Source organism: Catharus ustulatus, chromosome Z, assembly GCF_009819885.2.
Source record: "Catharus ustulatus isolate bCatUst1 chromosome Z, bCatUst1.pri.v2, whole genome shotgun sequence".
Taxonomy (NCBI): domain Eukaryota; kingdom Metazoa; phylum Chordata; class Aves; order Passeriformes; family Turdidae; genus Catharus; species Catharus ustulatus.
In genome coordinates this window covers 67,155,882-67,175,239 of record NC_046262.2, presented here as the reverse complement: position 1 = coordinate 67,175,239, position 19,358 = coordinate 67,155,882, and the positions used below count along the sequence as shown (strand labels likewise).

Sequence of the window (19,358 nt, the reverse complement as noted above, 5' to 3'; positions counted from 1 at the left end):
CCTTCGTGTCGCTCCATCTCTTTCGTGGACACTACCGTTTTCCTGTGGGTGGTCAGTGGCATTTGGGCGCGAGTGAGGGACTTCTTCGAATGTAACAAATTTAAGGCGAGGTAGGTTTTTTTAAGTAGTCCCATGATTTAGCCTGATTCTATGGACAAAAAACGGAAAATTTATAACTGACTTCAGTGAAAGCGGAAATGTTAAGCGGACTTCCCAAAGTGACCATTTCTGAGACACGCTGACAGCCATTTCCTAACGCCAGAGCTGCTGACACCGAAGCCGCGTCGGCAGCGGCAGGTCCAGTGACCCGATGTGTCACCGCTGATCTCGCCACACACCTCACTCATACAAGTCAGACCGGGTTTCCCACAGCAGTCTCAGATGTCTCGTTTATTGACGGTGCAGCACCACAGAAACAGCCCGAGCTGGTCCTCCGGTGCTACCGAGCTAGCTGCAGCAGACCCATTCCTCAAAAATAAGGAAAAGGGTGCTTTGGAAAGTGGTAGGTCCTGGAAACTCCAGTTTTTGTTTCAACTGTGGACCAGTGGTGGAACGAGCAGGAAATGGCTGTATCTAGACCGACCACAGCCGAAGGTAATGGAGCAGTCAGTGTATTACGAAGTCAGTCAACCCGGAAAACAGGACCCTGACTTAGAGTTGTAATAAATTTGAAGCGAATCGGCAGTAGTCAATTAAAGGTAATTTATTATAATTAGAGCAGGCAATAACAAGTGAGCCAACAGATCTGAATGTTGCTGAGAAAACCCGTTACAATTCCATTTTTCTCCAGCAATTCACACATCTCCCTTTCTTTCACTCCCTTTTATCTGGAATCGTTTCCTGGATTTGTTATCTCTCTCAGCTTCTTTGTTCGCATGCGTGGTCTCATTTGCTCGGCAGTAGTCTTCCAGGTGCTTGAAGGGGGAGGCTGGGGTCTCAGGTCTTGCTGTCCTGGCAAACTTGAAACAACTTTACCATATATGGTTAGAGATAATTGGCCTACAAGCTTATCTATTCCCCGTTTGATAAGGTTTTGGGGCCTTAGTTATACTGAGTAGCAAAAAATAATAAACTTCTAAAGCTATATAGTTTAAGCAACTTAAAGCTTTTACTTTATTAGCAAACAAACTAAGCTTTGTTAGTAAACAGAGTTTTGTTAGTAAAGAGTAACTAAGTTTCTAAGGCTGCAGTATAAACTTATACTAAGTTTGATGAACAAACTATGTTTTACCCTTATTACAATTTCCCCCTTTTCTTTTTAACCATTTTGTTCATCAAATCTTTTTAATACCTCCTGACTCAAAGTTGTTTCTTCCCATACCTCTGGATCTCTTCTTACAGGTTCATATTCTGCCCGAATTAACATTAGATGAGCTGCTTCTAGTCTGCTTTTCACTAGTTCAATTACTTTGCTGAAAATACAAGGACCAAAAGTGAGTGTTAAAACCATCAGTATTACTGGACCCGCTATTGTAGACAACAACGTGGTTAGCCAGGGGGAGGCATTGTACCAAGATTCATACCAACTTTGCTGCATTTCCCTTTTTCTCTTCCTCTTCTCAAGACCTTCCCTCAATTGTGCCATAGTATCCCTAATTACACCCGTTTTATTGACAAAAACACAGCATTCTTCCTTAAGAGCAACACACAACCCCCCCTGCTGTAAAAAGAGTAGATCTAATCCTCTTTGGTTTTGCAATGCGACCTCTGCAAGTGAGTTTAACGAGGTAGTCAGGTCAGATATGGACTTTTGTATTTGTGCTAAATCCTCATCTACTGCTTTTCTTAAAGCACCGAATTCCTTGTGTTGATTTACCAGGGAAGCCACCCCAGTTCCTACTCCTGCTCCTCCCATTATCATCATAGCAGCAACTGTGAGTGTAGTAAGAGGTTCCCTCCGCTGCATATAGTGTGAGGGAGTCATCTGGTAGTTATACACGAATTCTTCCAGATGGTAAATGATGCGGGGGATTATCATCACCTGAACACAGTACTCTGCAGTTTCATTTAAGAGATCCTTAGAGAGACAAGGGGTTAGACCACTTTTTGAGCAGATCCACTTTGTATTATTTGCTGGGATTATCCATTTAGATTGCCTCTGAATGTTGCGAGTCCTTGTTGAACAGAGGGACATTGAGGAAGGAGGCACATTTCCTATACATTTTCCTTTCCCCTTCACACTTGTAAATGTGATACCTGAAGATTTGGTCTCTCCCCAACTGCACTCTGGTGGATTTGTTAAATTGGATAACTGGAACCTCTCCGGTATGCCTATTGCTTCGTAAAATGGGGGTCTTACATCATAGCATAACCAGCAGTGTTCGGTGATTTCCAGATTGGTTTTGTTCAGCATGGAGTAAACTCCTTTTAGTAAGCCCCAGAGGGGATTTGTAGGGAGCTCACTCTTTAGATTTTCAGTATTATTTATCTTCTTGGGCAAATCAGTAGCCTGAATAGTCACTTCGGCAGGCCTAGTTATAAGAATTATGGAGTTACTGAGTACAGAGTTAGGTCCTACTGCCTGTGAGACTTGGGGTACAGGTTGTTTCTGAATAGTAAACATATTTCCTCGATCTGAGCCAGACTCCCAGAACCTAACACCCCATGTCTTCCCTACTATCCACCCTTGGTCAGTAGGATTTGATATGTTTATGTAAATATACTGACAAAGGTCCACCATCCAGCTATTATCCCAGTCATCTTCAGGTACTTTGCTTGAAGGGGGGTACGCCCACTGGGACCATATGCTACCTGTAAGAATCTATCATTTCCCTTTTTCCCAATCCAAGCAGGTGCAATAGTTTCACATCCCCAGCACCCACAGAAGTATTCTCCTGGATAGTTACAATAGCTTTTACCAGGATTTGAAGCAGGACACATATAAAACCACTTGTACGGCCATGGTTTAGTGGGAATTAACTGACATCCTGTAAGACGAAAACTGGGGGATCCTGACCCTACCCATTCTTGGAGTATTTCACCATCAACTCGTGCCAGTGTCCGTTTAAAGGGCTGGTGGTCTATCACCTCTGATGACCCTTGTCCCCACAAAATTACATGGATTAAGATAGTTTTCCAACAAGGGTGGAGTCCGAATCGCCCAGTATTCAATTTTCCTCTGCTCTGTTGTCCCTTGGATGCTTTTGATTGATTCCTGTTTCTGCTTTTCCCCTTTCCTTTACCAATTGCTCCTTGGTAAGGCTCAATAGTCGGCTGGTAGTTGTTGGAGCATCTGGAGCCTGTCTGGCTCGACTGGGTAAGTACCCCTGCTTTCCCTCCTCTGCCTTGCCCGCCGACTCAGTTGCCTCGAGCCGCGGGATGTACCATCTTCTCGGCAGCAGGGGTACTCGCTATCGGGTCTCCCTTTCAGCTCCTGCCTCACCCGGTATTGTTCCCAATTCCTGTCCTTTACAGGAAGCGCATTGCAGGGAACTCCCGGTACTCTGTGCTGACAGCAGCTCTTTACAAGATGAGCTACGAAAGGGGAAGGCTCGTTTGAGTGGAAACAGAAGTTCTCCGGATTTACTCCCTTAGTAAATATTTCCCACCATTCAGGGGATCCTTTTTCCCACCTCCCAAAAATTTCTCCAATCCTCAAAGCAGCTTCTGTCTGTTTCCTTTCCTTTCTATAACACTCTCTACACACCCCAACTGGTGGTTTCCCTTTATGGCACTGGACCCACTACCGTTCTTGGCAAACCTTACAAACAAAACACACAAATGGGTAACAGTTGCATCCCTTGGTTCCACAATATATAATGTAATCTCCAACCAGCGGATAGGGGTATCCGTTTCTCTCTCCCCTGTGAGCTATTTGAATAACCAATACAGAGTTCATGAGTCAATTAAGTTCGAGTGATCCTGAGTTTCAGGTTTTCGGGGTCGCCCTCTACTCTCCACGGGTTGTCAGCTTCAACGGGTCCTTTCACTCGGCTGGCGTGCGTCCACCCTTTCTCTGCTGTCCGGACCGCAGTTTCTGTAGTGAGTAGTACAACATAAGGGCCCTCCCAACAAGGGGTTAAAGAAGTTTCTTTCCAGGATTTAATTACTACCTTGTCTCCAGGCTTAAGTTGATGGATTGCCACATCTAAGGGCGGTCTCTGCTCTGTTAACCCTTTCTTATGGAGTTCCTTCCTCCAGTTCATTAGCTGTATGATATACCCTTTTATTTGGTTATTTTCTAACATCAGGTGATCCCCAGGGACCTCAATATCATAGGGAACCCCATACAGCATTTCAAAAGAGGAGATTCCCACATCTGTTCGGGGTTGGGTGTGGATGTTTAGCGAAGCCAATGGCAGACACTTTACCCATGACATTTTAGTTTCTAACATTAATTTAGTGAGGTGTTTCTTTAACTCCCCATTCATTCGTTCCACCCTCCCAGAACTCTGAGGATGCCAAGGAGTGTGATATTGCCATACTATGTCTAAAGCTGAGAACACCTCTTTAATCACTTTTGATGTGAAGTGAGGTCCTTGATCAGAGTCAATGGTCTCTATTAGCCCATATCTGGGAATTACTTCCTCCAAGATTTTTCTGACTACCACCTGAGCCGTAGCTCTGGCTACAGGAAATGCTTCCACATAATGCGTCAAGTGATCTACTAGGACTAATAGGTATTTGTATCTGCCCACCTTTGGGAGTTCTGTGAAATCAACTTGTATGTGAGAAAAAGGCCTATGTGCCAGTGTCCGCCCGCCCGGGGGCTGTTTTCTCATTTGTCTTCTGTTAACTTTTTGACAAGTTAAACAATGTTGAGTAATTTGTTTTGCCAAATCATGCACCCCAATGCACATGTATTTAATAGCAAATTGATCTACTAAGGCTTGTGTACCTCAATGTGTTTTATCATGTATATTTTGTAGTATTCTGAGCGCAAGAGATTTCGGAAGCATTTCCTGTCCATCTGGTAGTACCCACTTGCCTGCCTCAGTTTCCCTAATCCCCATCTCAACTTCTCTTTTTCTTGAATTGTGAAGGACAGAATATATTTTGGGCCGTGATGCCAGCATCTGGTCTTAGAGGGAGTGTCACAAGCACATTGTATAGCATCTACCCCGAAAGCCTTCCAACACCCATAACAGGGGGCTTCTTCTAAATCCTTCCCACAAGTTGAACAGTCCTCTCTTTTAGTTTCTATCTGTTTAATTTTTGGTCCTTTTCTCAAGGCTGCTGCTTTGGCTTCCAGATTTGCTCAGTTATTTCCTCTAGTTACCATTCCTACCCCCTTCTGATGCCCTTTCACATGAACTACTGCTATTTCCTTAGGGTATCTGATGGCTTTTAGGATGTCCCTTATGAGTTTCTCATGTATTAAACCTTTCCCCTGGGAACTGATTAAACCTCTTTCTTCCCATATCTTGCCAAAGGTATACACAACCCCATAAGCATATTTCGAGTCTGTGTAAATTATTCCTGCTTTTCCCTTTAACAACTCCAAAGCCCTTAATACTGCATAGAGTTCACATGCTTGGGCCGACCAGCTGGGACTTAAAGGCCCAGATTCTATTACAGACAATGTCTTTCCCTTTACTATTGCATACCCAGAACGTCTCCTGCCTTCAATTACCCGTGAGGAGCCATCTACAAATAATCTGTCCCCATCTTCTAATTCTTCTTCTTCCAAGTCTGGCCGAATTTTTGTCTGTTCCTCTATTTGCTGAAGGCAATCATGTGTGTTTTCTGTTAGAGGCTCTCCATACAGAAACTGAGCAGGGTTCTGTATTGAGGTTACCTCCAAAATTTCAGCTTCGGAGATTCTAGCAAAATACCCTCATATTTCAAAAGCCGAGTATCTGTGATCCATTTTTCTGCCTTTTGTTGCAAAACTCCCCTAATATTGTGAGGTGATTTTACCTGGATCTCTCCCCCAACTGTAATTTTTCTCACATCTTCCACCAATAATGCTGCTGCCACCACTACCAGCATACAGGTGGGCCACCCCCTACTGACTGGGTCTAGGAATTTTGATAGATATGCTACTGCTTTCTTGCTTCCGGCCCAGTTCTGAGCCAGGACTCTGTAAGCCACCCCTTGTTCCACATTAATAAACAAACAAAAGGGTTTTTTTAAATCGGGAAGGCTCAACACGGGTGCATTTACCAATCCACCTTTCAATTCTTCCAATCGATCTTCATCCTCTTTGGACCACTTTATTAATCCCTCATTAGTAAGTTTATCATGTAGGAACTTTGTTTTTCCACTAAAATTCTCTATCCACTGTCTACAATAACCAAGGAGTCCCAATAATTGTCTAATCTGTCTTTTATTTCTTGGCAATGATAGAGAGAGAATTCCTTGGACCCTCTCTGGGTCCAGTTTCTTAGTCCCTTTAGTTAGCCGATGCCCCAGATATTTTACCTCCCTTCAGTCCTTTTAGAGCCAAGAAATTTAGAAGAGCTATACTTCCTCTCCTTACTGACTCTTCTTCTTTTCCCGCAATTAGCAAGTCATCCACATATTGCACTAGAGTTGTCCCCTTTTCGGGTTGATAATCTTGTAGAATTTGCTCTAGGACCTGACCAAATAAGTTGGGGGATTCTGTAAACCCCTGCGGGAGTACTGTCCATCTGAGTTGCTGTTTTCTATGGGTATCCAGATCTTCCCATTCAAAAGCAAAATAATTTCTGGAGGTTTCCTTAAGGGGGCAGGCCCAGAATGCATCTTTAAGATCTATTACGCTGTAGAATTTGTCTTCCGGTCCCAGTTGGCTTAGCAGTGTGTGTGGATTAGCTACCACTGGGAATCTTTCAATGGTCCTTTTATTAATTTCCCTGAGGTCATGGACAAGCCTATAACTTCCATCTGCCTTTTTAACAGGCAGTATCGGTGTATTGAAAGGTGACATACAGGGTTCTAATAACCCTTGCTGTAACAATCTGTTAATTTCAGGCTTTAGTCCCTGCCTACCCTCCTTGGACAAGGGGTATTGTTTTACTCGAGTTGGAAAGTCTGGATCCTTAATGTTTACTTCAAAAGGTTCAATATCTAATTTCCCAGCCTGATCAGGTGTATACCACACTTCAGGGTTTATTTGTTCTTCGTCCACTGTCCGCAGTGGACATAGCCTAATAGTTAACTTATTTTCTATAATTTCCAATCCAATTCCCAACTGGACCATCAGGTCTCTCCCCAGCAGATTATAATCTGCCTCTGGGACTAACAACAGAGATCCTATATCTATCTTAGATTGTGTTTCAATCAAAACATCTTTAATCACAGGAACCCCGAAAGGTTCACCTTTAGCTCCAATTACCTGTACCATTTCTGCTGAGATTTTGCAACCTTGGGGGAGGGTCTGGATTGTTGACCTTTCAGCCCCGGAATCCACAAGAAACTCGTACACCTCCCCTTGGGGACCTACTTTAAGTTTTATCAAGGGCTCTGTTCCCACTCTGGTCCCCAATAAATAGAGCCCCTGACACCCCTAATCACTAAATTGTTTCTCATCCTCCTTCTTTCTCCTACATTCTCTCCTCATGTGTCCTTCCTTTCCACAATAATAACATACCATCCCTCGGTCCTTTTCTCCTCTCCCCGCTACTTCCCTTCTTCGAGAACCAGAAACCTCATCCTGGTTAAGGAATGTTTTCCTTTGTCCCTCCTGGATAGCAGCCACCATTATTCTCATCTGTTGCTTGTGTCTCTCATCTTGCCTCTTCTCCTCTACCTCAGGCCTTCTAACATATACCTTCTGAGCCTCTTTCAGCAATTCATCCAGTCCCTTATCCTGCCAATCATCCAGCTTCTCCAACTTCTTTCTAATATCCGGCCAGGATTTAGCTACAAACTGCGTTTTGAGTAAAACCTGTCCTATCTCCAAATTAGGGTCCACTCCTGAAGATAGTTGAAAACTTTTCTTTAGCCTCTCCAACCATTCAGTAGGATTTTCCCCTTGCTTCTGTTGTTCACTGAAGGCCTTCCCCACATTTCTCCCCCTGGGAGCCGACTCCTTAACCCCTTGGATTATCATTGCTCTCAAATCTGCCATGTGAGCCCGATGTTCTGGGTTCTGATTATCCCAATTGGGCTTTTGTATAGGCCACTTAACATCTGCCTGTGGGCCTGCCTGATGATCTCTGTCCCAGATTCTCATTCCCGCTATCCGAATCATTCCCCGTTCTTCTGGGGTGAATAATATGCTCAGGATAGCTTGCAATTCATCCCAAGTATATATGTTAGGCCCCAAAAACTGATCTAGCCGATCCCCAACTCCTAAGGGATCGGCTAGGAGATGCCCCATCTCCTTCTTAAAGTCCCTCACGTCCCCCGAATTCAGGGGCAAAGCTATATAGCCCACCCCTGGAATCTGTGCAGGCTGCCCCACTTGTCCTGCATTGGGATTCGGGATCATTCCCATGAGAACTTCCTTTAATGGAAATAACCGGGTGTTATCCTGCCTCCCCCTCAGCTGACTCCGGGTGATCCTCCTAGATTCTGCCGGTGAGTCCGGTCCAGACTCTTGAGTCCCTGTCTGGGACGGTAGGTGACAAAGCTGGATAGATTGGGTTCACAGGAGAATCTGGAGGTAGGGCAGGAGCTCCATCTAGTGAAGGCAGTTGGTAAGGTCGGGGAGAGTATTCAAAATCCTTATCTTCCCTGTTCTTTTTCTTTTCCCCCTCGTTCAAAACGAACAGCCGAACTCTAGCTTCATTTGCTACCCATAGAGCTGCATAGTCTCTTTCTTCCCGACTAAAGTTTTCTTTAGAATTAACATATAAATTTAAAACCTGACAGATCCAATCCTCCGATGATCCAAACACCGACCAATAAATATTATCTGCTCTTATTTTCTGTCCTCCCCAAACTTCCATACAATAATGAATCATTTTTGCTCTATCCTTCCCCTTTTGGGAGGGAAAGTCATTCCAGTATTTAATCATCAATCCTAATGGACTATCTGGTGGAATCAGGGGAAGTTGAATACGACCCCCACTTTCCCCCATGGGATCAAAGGCCTTACTCTTCCTTTGTCCCATCTTCCGGCGTGCCTTCAGTCACACACACACAAAAAGCGCTTCCCCGATTTCGTGGCCTAGTCCCTCGCGGGATCATAGGAACCGCACTACTCTGGGGTCCTCACTTGCACCGTCTCTCTTGGAGACGTTTCACACGCTACACTCCGGGATACCCACCCCCCCGGACGGTTTACCGTTTTCAATATATATACTCACGTAATCCTGTGTCTTCGCCCGGGCCTTGTGCACAAAGATTAAGGGGTTGCCAGCTTTTCCTCTCACTTGTTATTGAATTTAGGTTCGTCGGTCGAGGCAGGGGGAAAGGAGACCACCCTGGGGCCACCTTAACTCCAGGTGGGGCACCCCCCCCGAGGATTCCTTTACCCACACGCCCCTTGATCCGAGTCACGGCACCAAAATTGTAATAAATTTGAAGCGAATCAGCAGTAGTCAATTAAAGGTAATTTATTATAATTAGAACAGGCAATAACAAGTGAGCCAACAGATCTGAATGTTGCTGAGAAAACCCGTTACAATTCCATTTTTCTCCAGCAATTCACACATCTCCCTTTCTTTCACTCCCTTTTATCTGGAATCGTTTCCTGGATTTGTTATCTCTTTCAGCTTCTTTGTTCGCATGCGTGGTCTCATTTGCTAGGCAGTGGTCTTCCAGGTGCTTGAAGGGGGAGGCTGGGGTCTCAGGTCTTGCTGTCCTGGCAAACTTGAAACAACTTTACCATATATGGTTAGAGATAATTGGCCTACAAGCTTATCTATTCCCCGTTTGATAAGGTTTTGGGGCCTTAGTTATACTGAGTAGCAAAAAATAATAAACTTCTAAAGCTATATAGTTTAAGCAACTTAAAGCTTTTACTTTATTAGCAAACAAACTAAGCTTTGTTAGTAAACAGAGTTTTGTTAGTAAAGAGAAACTAAGTTTCTAAGGCTGCAGTATAAACTTACACTAAGTTTGAACAAACTATGTTTTACCCTTATTACAGAGTGATGCTGCAGAGTGACTCTGCCATAAATGTTGCTCTTGTGTCGAATCGTTCCTCAGCTAAACACTGTCCTGGTAGGATAATCCTTTAGTTGTTAGAATCCATTATTTTTATTGGCTTCTTGTTTCTGTATACTACAGCAAATATTTCAGGGGTATTGGTGTGCCTACAGAATGAGAAATCCACATTGATGATGAGTTCTTTGACATTTGTGTTGAAGGGAATTAATAAAATGTCAGAGTAGCAAAGAAGCCTTGTGCAGTGGTATGTCTGTAACATGGGCAATAACCAGGTTTTGTTGGCCTTAAAGTTAACAGTATATCAATTGTATCGGGTCACATACAGATAATGTAAAAACAATGATTAGTTAATTTATTAACAAGTTAACAAGTTAGCAGTTCATTAACTGAGATAACAGATTCAAGGTCTTATGTCACATAATTAGTTTTAATTTGGAAAGTGTAAAACTGATTTAAGTAGCTTGTGAGCCATTAAACTATCACATGTCTCCCCTTTGAACATTTGCAGGCCTTTTAATGGAAATAGTGTTTTAAATTGTATGAACAACAGATTTTGCTGAAAGTGCTGGAGGGTTGGAGCATGAGAATAAGCTCCTGTGATAGCTTTTTTACAAGGTTTATGACTGACAGAGCTTGACTGATCCGGGTTCTCCCATTGCCAGTATGTATCATCCTGCTTCTATCCTATGAATTCCATTGAGATATATTTTCTATTGACAAGTCCAAGCAAGTTATTTGAAGCACAGGGACATATGATGGAGGAAATTTTTATATTCAAAAGTCAAGGAAGAATATTTCTTAGAAAGAGCGTCACTGATGTTGAGTTTTCCTACAGAAATGTCCGTCATACATGAACTGTGTAAAGTCTAATAGCACGGGGCTGCTCACAGGGTGATATGATGAGATACAGTGTGGTAAACTGCATGTCAGATGCAAAGCATTAGGGGAAAACAAAAGAGGACTGCCTTGGTCAGTAAAAACTATGGCATGACAATATTAGTATTTTAACATGCCTTAAACCATCCTTAAAACCAAGGGTTCTAGTGCTGTGTGGGGAAAGTTGTTTTTTGAACTTTTTTTTTCCTAAATCAGAAACTAGTGCTCTTACTAATCAGCACATTAAGACAGTCTTTGAGTTTTCAGATTGAAACCAAAAAGTAGAGCAATTAATGTTCTTTATTTCGAAACAAAATTAATTATTGAAGTCCTTGAATATTTGTTTGTTTCTTTGGTTTGATTGGGAGGGGTGGTAATTTAATTGTTGAATTGCATAGATTTGTTCAGCATTCTAGTCAGGTAAGTTTGTATGCAAAAATTTGCTTCAAGAGAGCTATAAGCTAATTCTTTCATGAAGTGTGACACAACTTCAAATCTGTGTATGGAAACTGGCAGACATTTTTAGATTTTTTTAGAGTCTGTAAATGTTATTAATTGTTGTTTAATTTATTGGTTAGCGACAAAGACAAGAAACAGAATTTTTAAAAATTGTGGTGTTCTATAATCATTATGATATACAGCAGTTTTTGAAAGATGTACCTTAGTGTTGTATTTCCCCATTCTGAGTTAAAGCATAGACCTTTTTCACTTACAAAAGGAATATGGAACTTTCTAAAAGGGGAAAGAACTTTATGGCCAGTGGAAGACCCTGAGACAGTTAAATTGTCCATTAAAAATAATAGAGCTTACTAGAGTTTTACCTTTGAGAAAAACAAAAACAGTCAATTTTTTTTTTTCAGTTCCATAAAACAGACCTTGCAGATTAATTGGAAGAGCACAGAAATTGTTTCACACAATTATTTGAGTGTCAAGGATGTCTCAAAAGGTCTTCTCATCAGAAAACGAAACAGTAATATGCAGAAAGGCACTTAGGAGCTCTGCATATTCTTTATTTTTCTTGTTTAGCTAGTTGAACTAAAATGTCTTTATATGGTTCCTGATACTTGTAGCACCAAAAGGCAACACATTTATTTCCTTTTCCCTCTCCACTATCTATCTGTCTGTATCACAGAATATTCTGTGTTGAAAAGGGCCAACAAGGATCATCAGGTCCAATTCTTATGTGAAAGGTCCATACAAGCATCAAACCCACAACCTGGGTATTTGCTAACACCACTCTCTAACCAATCTCAAGTTGTTTGTTTTCGTTAAGTCCTTGTGGAATGACTTTCAGGTGATTTTGAGAAATGAAGACATAAGAAGTGGTTACCAAAGAGCATACTGCCTGCTGCCCTGTAAGCCTTATTAAGCTCTTAAACCCTGCAACTTTAGGTCTCCGAATCATGTTCTAGGCTGTATTATTTATGCTATCTGAGGACATCTTTGTCAAAATATATTTATACTTACCCTTGCATATATCAGAAATCCTTTTAAGTACAGTAATTTCACGACCAAAAGGCTCACCAGACTATAAGGCGCAGCCCCCGAGAGTTGGCAAATTTCGCAGCTTTGTGGATCATATAAGGCGCACCAGACTATAAGGTGCACTTTGTTTTTGCCGCGAAGATCCGTACCGTGCGCAACAAAGTAATGAATTAGTAAGGGAATCCCCCAATCGTGGAGTTTACTGGCATGTGCTCAAATTGGAAACATTTTAACAGATTGGTGTAGCCTTTAAACGCAGCCCCAAGTGCTCTCCCCATGTGGGGGGCCCGGCACTCCCGCCCACCCCTGGCTGGTGAGGCGGGGCTCGTGGCTACCGCAGTTCAGGGCGACAACGGCTCACACTTCGGGGTTGCTGCAGTTCAGGGCGATTTGGGACCGTCCGTGGATCGGGGCGGCGCGGCGCTGCCCGCTGCCTCTCTCCCTGTGCGACTGCCGCTGGCCAGGGGCTGGGTGTTCCCTCTCAGCCCGTGCGGCCGCTGGGCACTGGGAGCGGGGGCTGGGCGGTGCCTCTCAGTCCGTGTGGCCGGCGGGGGCTGGGAGTGGGAGCTGGGTGGTGCCGCCCAGCCCGTGCGGCCGGCGCTGGCTGGGGGCTGGCCACTCCTGCCCCCACCTCACGGCTGGGCTCACGGCTCGCCCTGGTTTTTTTTGCAGCCAGGAGCTGAGCCGCGTGCAACAAACTAACGAATTACTGGCAGCAGCTCACACTTCTTTTTTGCAGCAAGGAGCTGAGCCGCATGCAAAAAGTAACGAAGTACTGGCAGTTTGCAAACATTTTTCACAGACTGGTGTAGCCTTTAAACGCAGCCCCAGGTGCCCTCCCCACACAGGGCAGGGGGCAGCTCCCTCCCTCCTTCCCCACGCAGCTCCTGCCAGCCGTGGCTGCCCGCTCCCGTCCCCCCTCGCGACTTGGAGCTTCTGTGGTACTGCCCCCCATTGCGGCTCACGCATCTGGGTTTGCGAATTTTGCAACTTTGTACATCATATAAGGCACGCCGGACTATAAGGTGCACTTCCGGGTTTGGGGGAAAATTTTAGTCAAAAGGGTGCACCTTATAGTCGTGAAATTACTGTAATCAATTTTAAAAGCCTCAGTTAAATCTCTTTTCTTTTAATGACTCTTTCCCTGATGATATATATGCAAAGTAATTAACTACAGACTGTTGCAAAACATTGCAGAATATGCTCTGCATAAAAGGTATGTCCAGATACCTTTTGTAAACTTTCCTAAGAAGAAGTGATCAATATTATATTTAAGTATGATTGCTACTTGTCTGCTATTTAGAATGCAGCTGAGTACCTTTTTAGATAGGTACCTTTAAGAATCTAGCTATTTTGGTCTACATAATTGTTATTTGAAATGTCTTCATTAGCTCTGGATGAAACTAGCTGAGCTGTTTTATTTAAAAAAAACTTTGTGAAAAAGTATGATTTCTTGAACATAAAAGCTGTCTACAATGTGAAGGTAAGGAATATTTGGAAACCTGAAAAAATAAGCCTAAAAACTAGTTTTGAATGGAATTCTTATGCTGCGTATAGATGTCCCCCAGTGGAGACATGGAGTGGCACTTCCTGTACCTGTGTAGTTACAGAGCCAGGGACTATCTGATATTCTATTCTATTCTATTCTATTCTATTCTATTCTATTCTATTCTATTCTATTCTATTCTATTCTATTCTATTCTATTCTATTCTATTCTATCCTATTCTATTCTATTCTATTCTATTCTGTGTTGGAGAATGGTTGGCAGAACAAGGCCATGGTTCATCGGAGGCCTTATGGCCTGAGACTAAGTGCTGAGCATCATGTATGTTGCAAGGTCAGTTTGTCCTTGGGGCACATGCAAGTAAGAAACAGGATATAGATGAGGAACTTGTGGTTGAGAGAATGTGTCCTAAGCATGTCAGAAGAGGAACCCTCTCTCGCTTGCCTTAACCAATCATATATCTGCTGAATACACGATGAGCCAATGAGATAATGACAAGTATTCTGTACGCCTGTCAAAGGGTATATGGATGGATGACAAGAGCAATAAAGTGAACTATGCTTTACCAATCGTGCTGATTGATCACATTCTTCCCTTGCCAAAGTCCTCTACAATTCTATTCTGTATTTTCCTTGTCATAGTATTTATACACTGAATGCTTATCATAATTAAAATAACTGATTATATTTGTGTGTAAGTTTTTGCCAAAATGCCTTGAAGGGTTGAGAAATCCCATAAGGTTTAGCATTATTTTTTCATGTTTGTGTGTGTTACCTTTCGGTCTTGTGGTACCAAAGGGCTATGACAGTGCCAGGACCAATCACATGTGCCCAAGAACATAAAGTAATTAAGAGGATGAAAGAATGCTACTGAAAAAAAACCCAACTTACACTTTTTATTTTAAATCATTAACATGTATTTAAGAATATATCACATAAATTTACAGTAACTTCACGATTACAAACCACACCTGTTTATAAGCCGCAGCTCCAGGTATCGGCAACATTTAAATCTTTGTCCATATATAAACCGCACCTGATTATAAGCCGCCCTGTCGTTCGCAGCGAGGACCCATGTGCAACAAAGTTGCCAATTAGTAACAGAATTGCGAGATCGCGGGGTTTACTGGCTTGGTTCGGCCTGGGTGGTCTCGGCCCACTCGGGGCTGCTGATGGGCCAGGTGTCCCAGCTCAGCACTGCCGCTCGGTGGAGCTGCTCAGGGCCGGCTGCTGCTGCCGCCGCCGCCAGGCTCACTCGCCCCGGCCTGGTGCTACCCCGTGGTGGCAGGCGGAGACGGAGCCCACCTGCTCCCACAACAACAGTGGCAGGCGGATACGGAGCCCGCCTGCTCCCACAGTGGCAGCATCAGGCCGGGACGGAGCCTGCCCGCTCCTGCAGCGGCAACAGGTGGGGACGGAGCCTGCCCGTCTCCCCCTGCTGCCATAAGGTTGGCGGGAGGGAGCCCCCCGCCTCCTCCCACAGCTGCAGGGCCAGCAGGAAAGAGCCTCCCGCCTCTGCCCCAGGCCGCAGGGCCAGTGGGAGGGAGCCCCCCGCCTCTCCCCCCGTGCTGCCGGCACAGAGCCCGCCTCCAACCACCAGTTTGTAACAATTGTGCAATCCTGGGTTTTACTGGCAGGTACTCGGCTCAGCGCCCTGGCTGGCACTTCCAGGTTTGGAAATTTCCGAACTTTTTTCATATATTGGCTGCTCCTGAAGCTGCATTTCCAGGTTGGGAGCAAAATTTTAGTCAAAATGGTGTGGCTTATAATCATGAAATTATATTCTTTTTGGAATAGAATTTTGCTAATACCACTTCTAGAATGGTATTAGAATAGAAATTAGAATTTTTATGGAATAGAAATTTGCTAATAAAGTCACTGCATTTTTTTGCATTCTCTGCTTTCTTATTTTAAGCAGGGGAACAATAGGAATTAGCAATAAATGTTACTCTTTTAATTGTGCTTTTGTAAAATTGAGTTTCCAGATACAGTCTTTTATTATAAAGGCAAGATAAACAAGCTACTTTAACTTGTTTCAAAGAAGAAATAATTTTATTGGTACTGAACTCAGCTGGATAGAAGTTTTCTAATATGTTTTTAAGTGTTAGAAAGTACGCATTCTTTAATACAACTTGCTGGACACAAGTTACTCTAGTCTTCTGTAACTGAAGACAGGCAAGTAAGACTTTTTGTTGCACATATTTTTTACATATTTATCAGGGGTCTTGCTTGCTGGATGTATATTCTTTGCCCTGTTTTGGATAGTCGGAAGTCCTTATTTGATTCTCAGGGGTCTCTTTCAGGGTCTCTGGTGATGTTTAATGCCCAGATTGTGGTGTGTGCTGGTTGACCCCTGATTCGGAGCAGGCACAGTTTGTTCCCAGCAATTTGCAAGACTGCTTTTCTCTATCTATGCTCTCAGAGCTCAGTCCACCTCCACAGGACTTCTCCAAGGTTGTTTCACCAGCGTTCTGTTAATCATTAGATCATGGGATGTGGCAAGGTATCATTTCCCTTATCAATACACAAATATATATATATATATTATATATTTTCTTATTTTTTTTTTAAGTGGTTTATAGCACCAATAAATTTACTTAAGGATTTTTTCAGTTACTTCTTGTTAGTGGTCTGAGATAACGTTTCTTTGGCAAGTTTTCCTCTGCAATGGTGTCTTTTGGTATTCCAATGAATGTATTTTTCTTTCATTATTCTCACATTTATCTTCAGTTCTTACTTACACCTTCCAAGAGAACTAGGCTGTCTACCTACAGATGAAAGCCAGAAGGGGTCCCAGCTTGTATCATGCATTGTTATAGGTGACCTTCTGTCGTGTTCCCCTGCTTATTTTTTCTTAACTGAATTGATATGAATCTGTAATACCCTCATGTTTTGAGCCTATGGATCATTGCAGCGTCTTCCTTTGTCACAGAGAGACACTGTAAACTTCCTAAAGGCACTCTGTCTCTCAGATGAAGTAAAATCATCTTGTTACCAAACACTATCTTCTACAGTGCTTTGTGAAAATTTTCTGCTCTTCCCCAGAAATCACAGCTCTGTCCTGACCAAGTGATTAGCAAAAGGACAAAAATGTCACAGAGGGAGCCACCATGACTGCCATAAATTGATCTTCTTATGATAACAGCTCATTTCTTTTCCAGATTGCTCTGATGTACACAGAGACTCACCTGTACAAATGTGCAGCTCCTAGAAAAAGCTTTCTGCACAGTACACATGCTGGATGCACTCATGGTAGTCCTGCCCCTTCCTGGAAGCCCTGAATATTCTCTGTAAAGATGAGTGGCTGTTTACTGATGCTAAAAGCATGTATTATGTCTGCTGTTGAAAAGGCTTGGAGATTGGTGCTTCAAAGAAAACAGCACTCCTTACCACTTCGATTACTTTTGGGGGTTGGTTTTTCCTTTCCTCTTTGCATATGGAATTTTTCCCATGGACATGCTAAGAAACACAGATAGCTAGGTCCTTGAGATGAGGGGAGGGGGAACCTTTATGTTTTTTTGGGAGTTTCTCTTGGAATGAGGTGGGGGCAGACACTGTGAGCTTAGAAGTAGTAAAAGGAGAGTGGGGGCAGTTGCTGTCTCTCACTCGCTCTTGGCTTCAGAGGAGGAGGGTCACCGCCATAGCCCAGCCAGAGCTGCCTCTTGTTGGACCCAGCACCCTGCCTTGCTAGGACGCTCTGTGACTTCAGCTTGCTGTTTCCAAGCATCCTGCTGGAGCATGGGAACAGACACTGCCCTGGGGTTCCTGAGCAAAGCCTCTTCCCATCTTGGACACAGCCACTATCACACCAGCGCCCCCTGCAGCCACTCAGGAATCATTGCATCTGCCCTCTAGGAGCCTGCCAGCGCTCACTGCCAGCTGTGACAGGAGCTGCATCAAAGGGAAAAGTGCCCATGGCCAAGATGACTAGAACTGAGTTCCTATTCTTTTTGTTGTTAATTTTATAGTTATTGTTTTACAGTTTGCCTTGTTATATATACTACTAGAAAACTGTTATTCTTATCCCCATATCTTTGCCTGAAATCCCCTTAATTTCAAAATTATACTAATTCAGAGAGAGGAATGTACTTTCTCCATTTCAAGGGAAGACCCTGCTTTCCCTAGCACACTTGTCTTTTCAAACTACAACAGTCATTTTCAAGGTTAATGCAAAAGTGTGAACTGCTGAGTGGTATTAAAAAGTTCAAGGTTCTGGGGGGTTTGGAGAGCAGCTGAGGTCAGTTGTTCTGTTCAGCCTGAGGAAGAGAAGACTGAGGGGAGACCTCATTGCACTCCACAACTTTCTTGTGAGGGGAAGAGAGAGACAGACACTGATTTCTTCTTTGTGGTGACCAGTGAGTGACAGGACCTGAAATAGACTCTCCATGGATGTGGTCACAGCACCATGCTGACAGAGTTGAAGAATTATTTGTACAATGCTTTCAGGTCAATGGTGTGATTTTGTGGGGTGGTTCTGTGCAGGCCCAGGACTTGGGTTTGGTTGTCCTTGTAGGTCCCTTCCAACTCAGCATATACTGTGATTCTGTATATTAACACATTGAACTTTTTGTTTTGTGAGATGTCTCCACCCCGACAGATGAAAACTGCAACTATCTCTTCAACCAGAGAAGCTGTTATAAGTGAAATGTTGATGAATTGTTTGTTGTTTGTGTATGTTTACCCAGTTAACTGTAGTTGTTGTTAGTATTTGTCATTTGCTGCTAATATTTTGGTCCCCAATTGTCTCACCTATGTGCTCTTTCCCTTCCGTCAGGTAGTACTTCTGCTGCTCCCCTAAAATGGCACCTGTAAGGAGGATGATGTCATCGAGCTGTACACCAATGAAAGGAGTGCAAAGGACACTGGGACACTATTTGGAGTTAAAAACCCCTTAAAACAACATGCCCAAATAGCATCTGGAACTGAAAATTGTGTTCCCAGGTTGGGAAAACAGCGCAGAACACGAATTTATCATCCTGAGTTGCTTTGTTCCATCGCCATGACCTGAACAGCACCCTACCAACATGACTTCCCCCTTGACTACAAGCCAGAACAGTCTTCCTACAGACCCTGTGAGGATGGAAGGCCCAGCTCTGCATGAGGACAAAGCTGCACTCCTCTTCTTTCGTTTTGTCCAATGGGAACAGCAGTGGTGTGCGCAGCCCTTCAGGTTCACCGCCCAAAGCTGACCTCTAATAAAGGCCTTACTAAAGAGCAGGTCTCCTGGCCCATTTATTTCAAAGCTAGACCAAAAGCTAAAGAACCAGTGTATTTCTTGCAGAGAGCAGTTGCTTTGTAGGCCGTGCCATGCTATGCAGTGCAGTTATGCTGCAAAACCCAGCTCTCTCTCTTCACTACCAGAAATACACAAGCAAGTCTTTTGTTCTTTTTCTTTTCCACTATCTTAAGGATTCCAGAAATCATTCTGCATGCCACTTAAAGATGTATTATTCCTTTTCTATTTGTCCCATATGCTCACTTTAATTTGTATATTAGTAGATACATCCGTGTA

At 43.5% G+C, this 19,358-nt stretch overlaps 1 long non-coding RNA gene across 1 annotated transcript; it reads left to right on the top strand.

The window, feature by feature from the left end:
* Positions 1 to 7: 7 nt before the first annotated feature.
* On the top strand, positions 8 to 19,060 carry LOC117010512. Its single transcript, XR_004420695.1, has 2 exons — positions 8 to 110; positions 18,621 to 19,060. It is a non-coding gene; the product is annotated as an uncharacterized LOC117010512 (long non-coding RNA).
* The last annotated feature ends 298 nt before the right edge of the window (positions 19,061 to 19,358 follow it).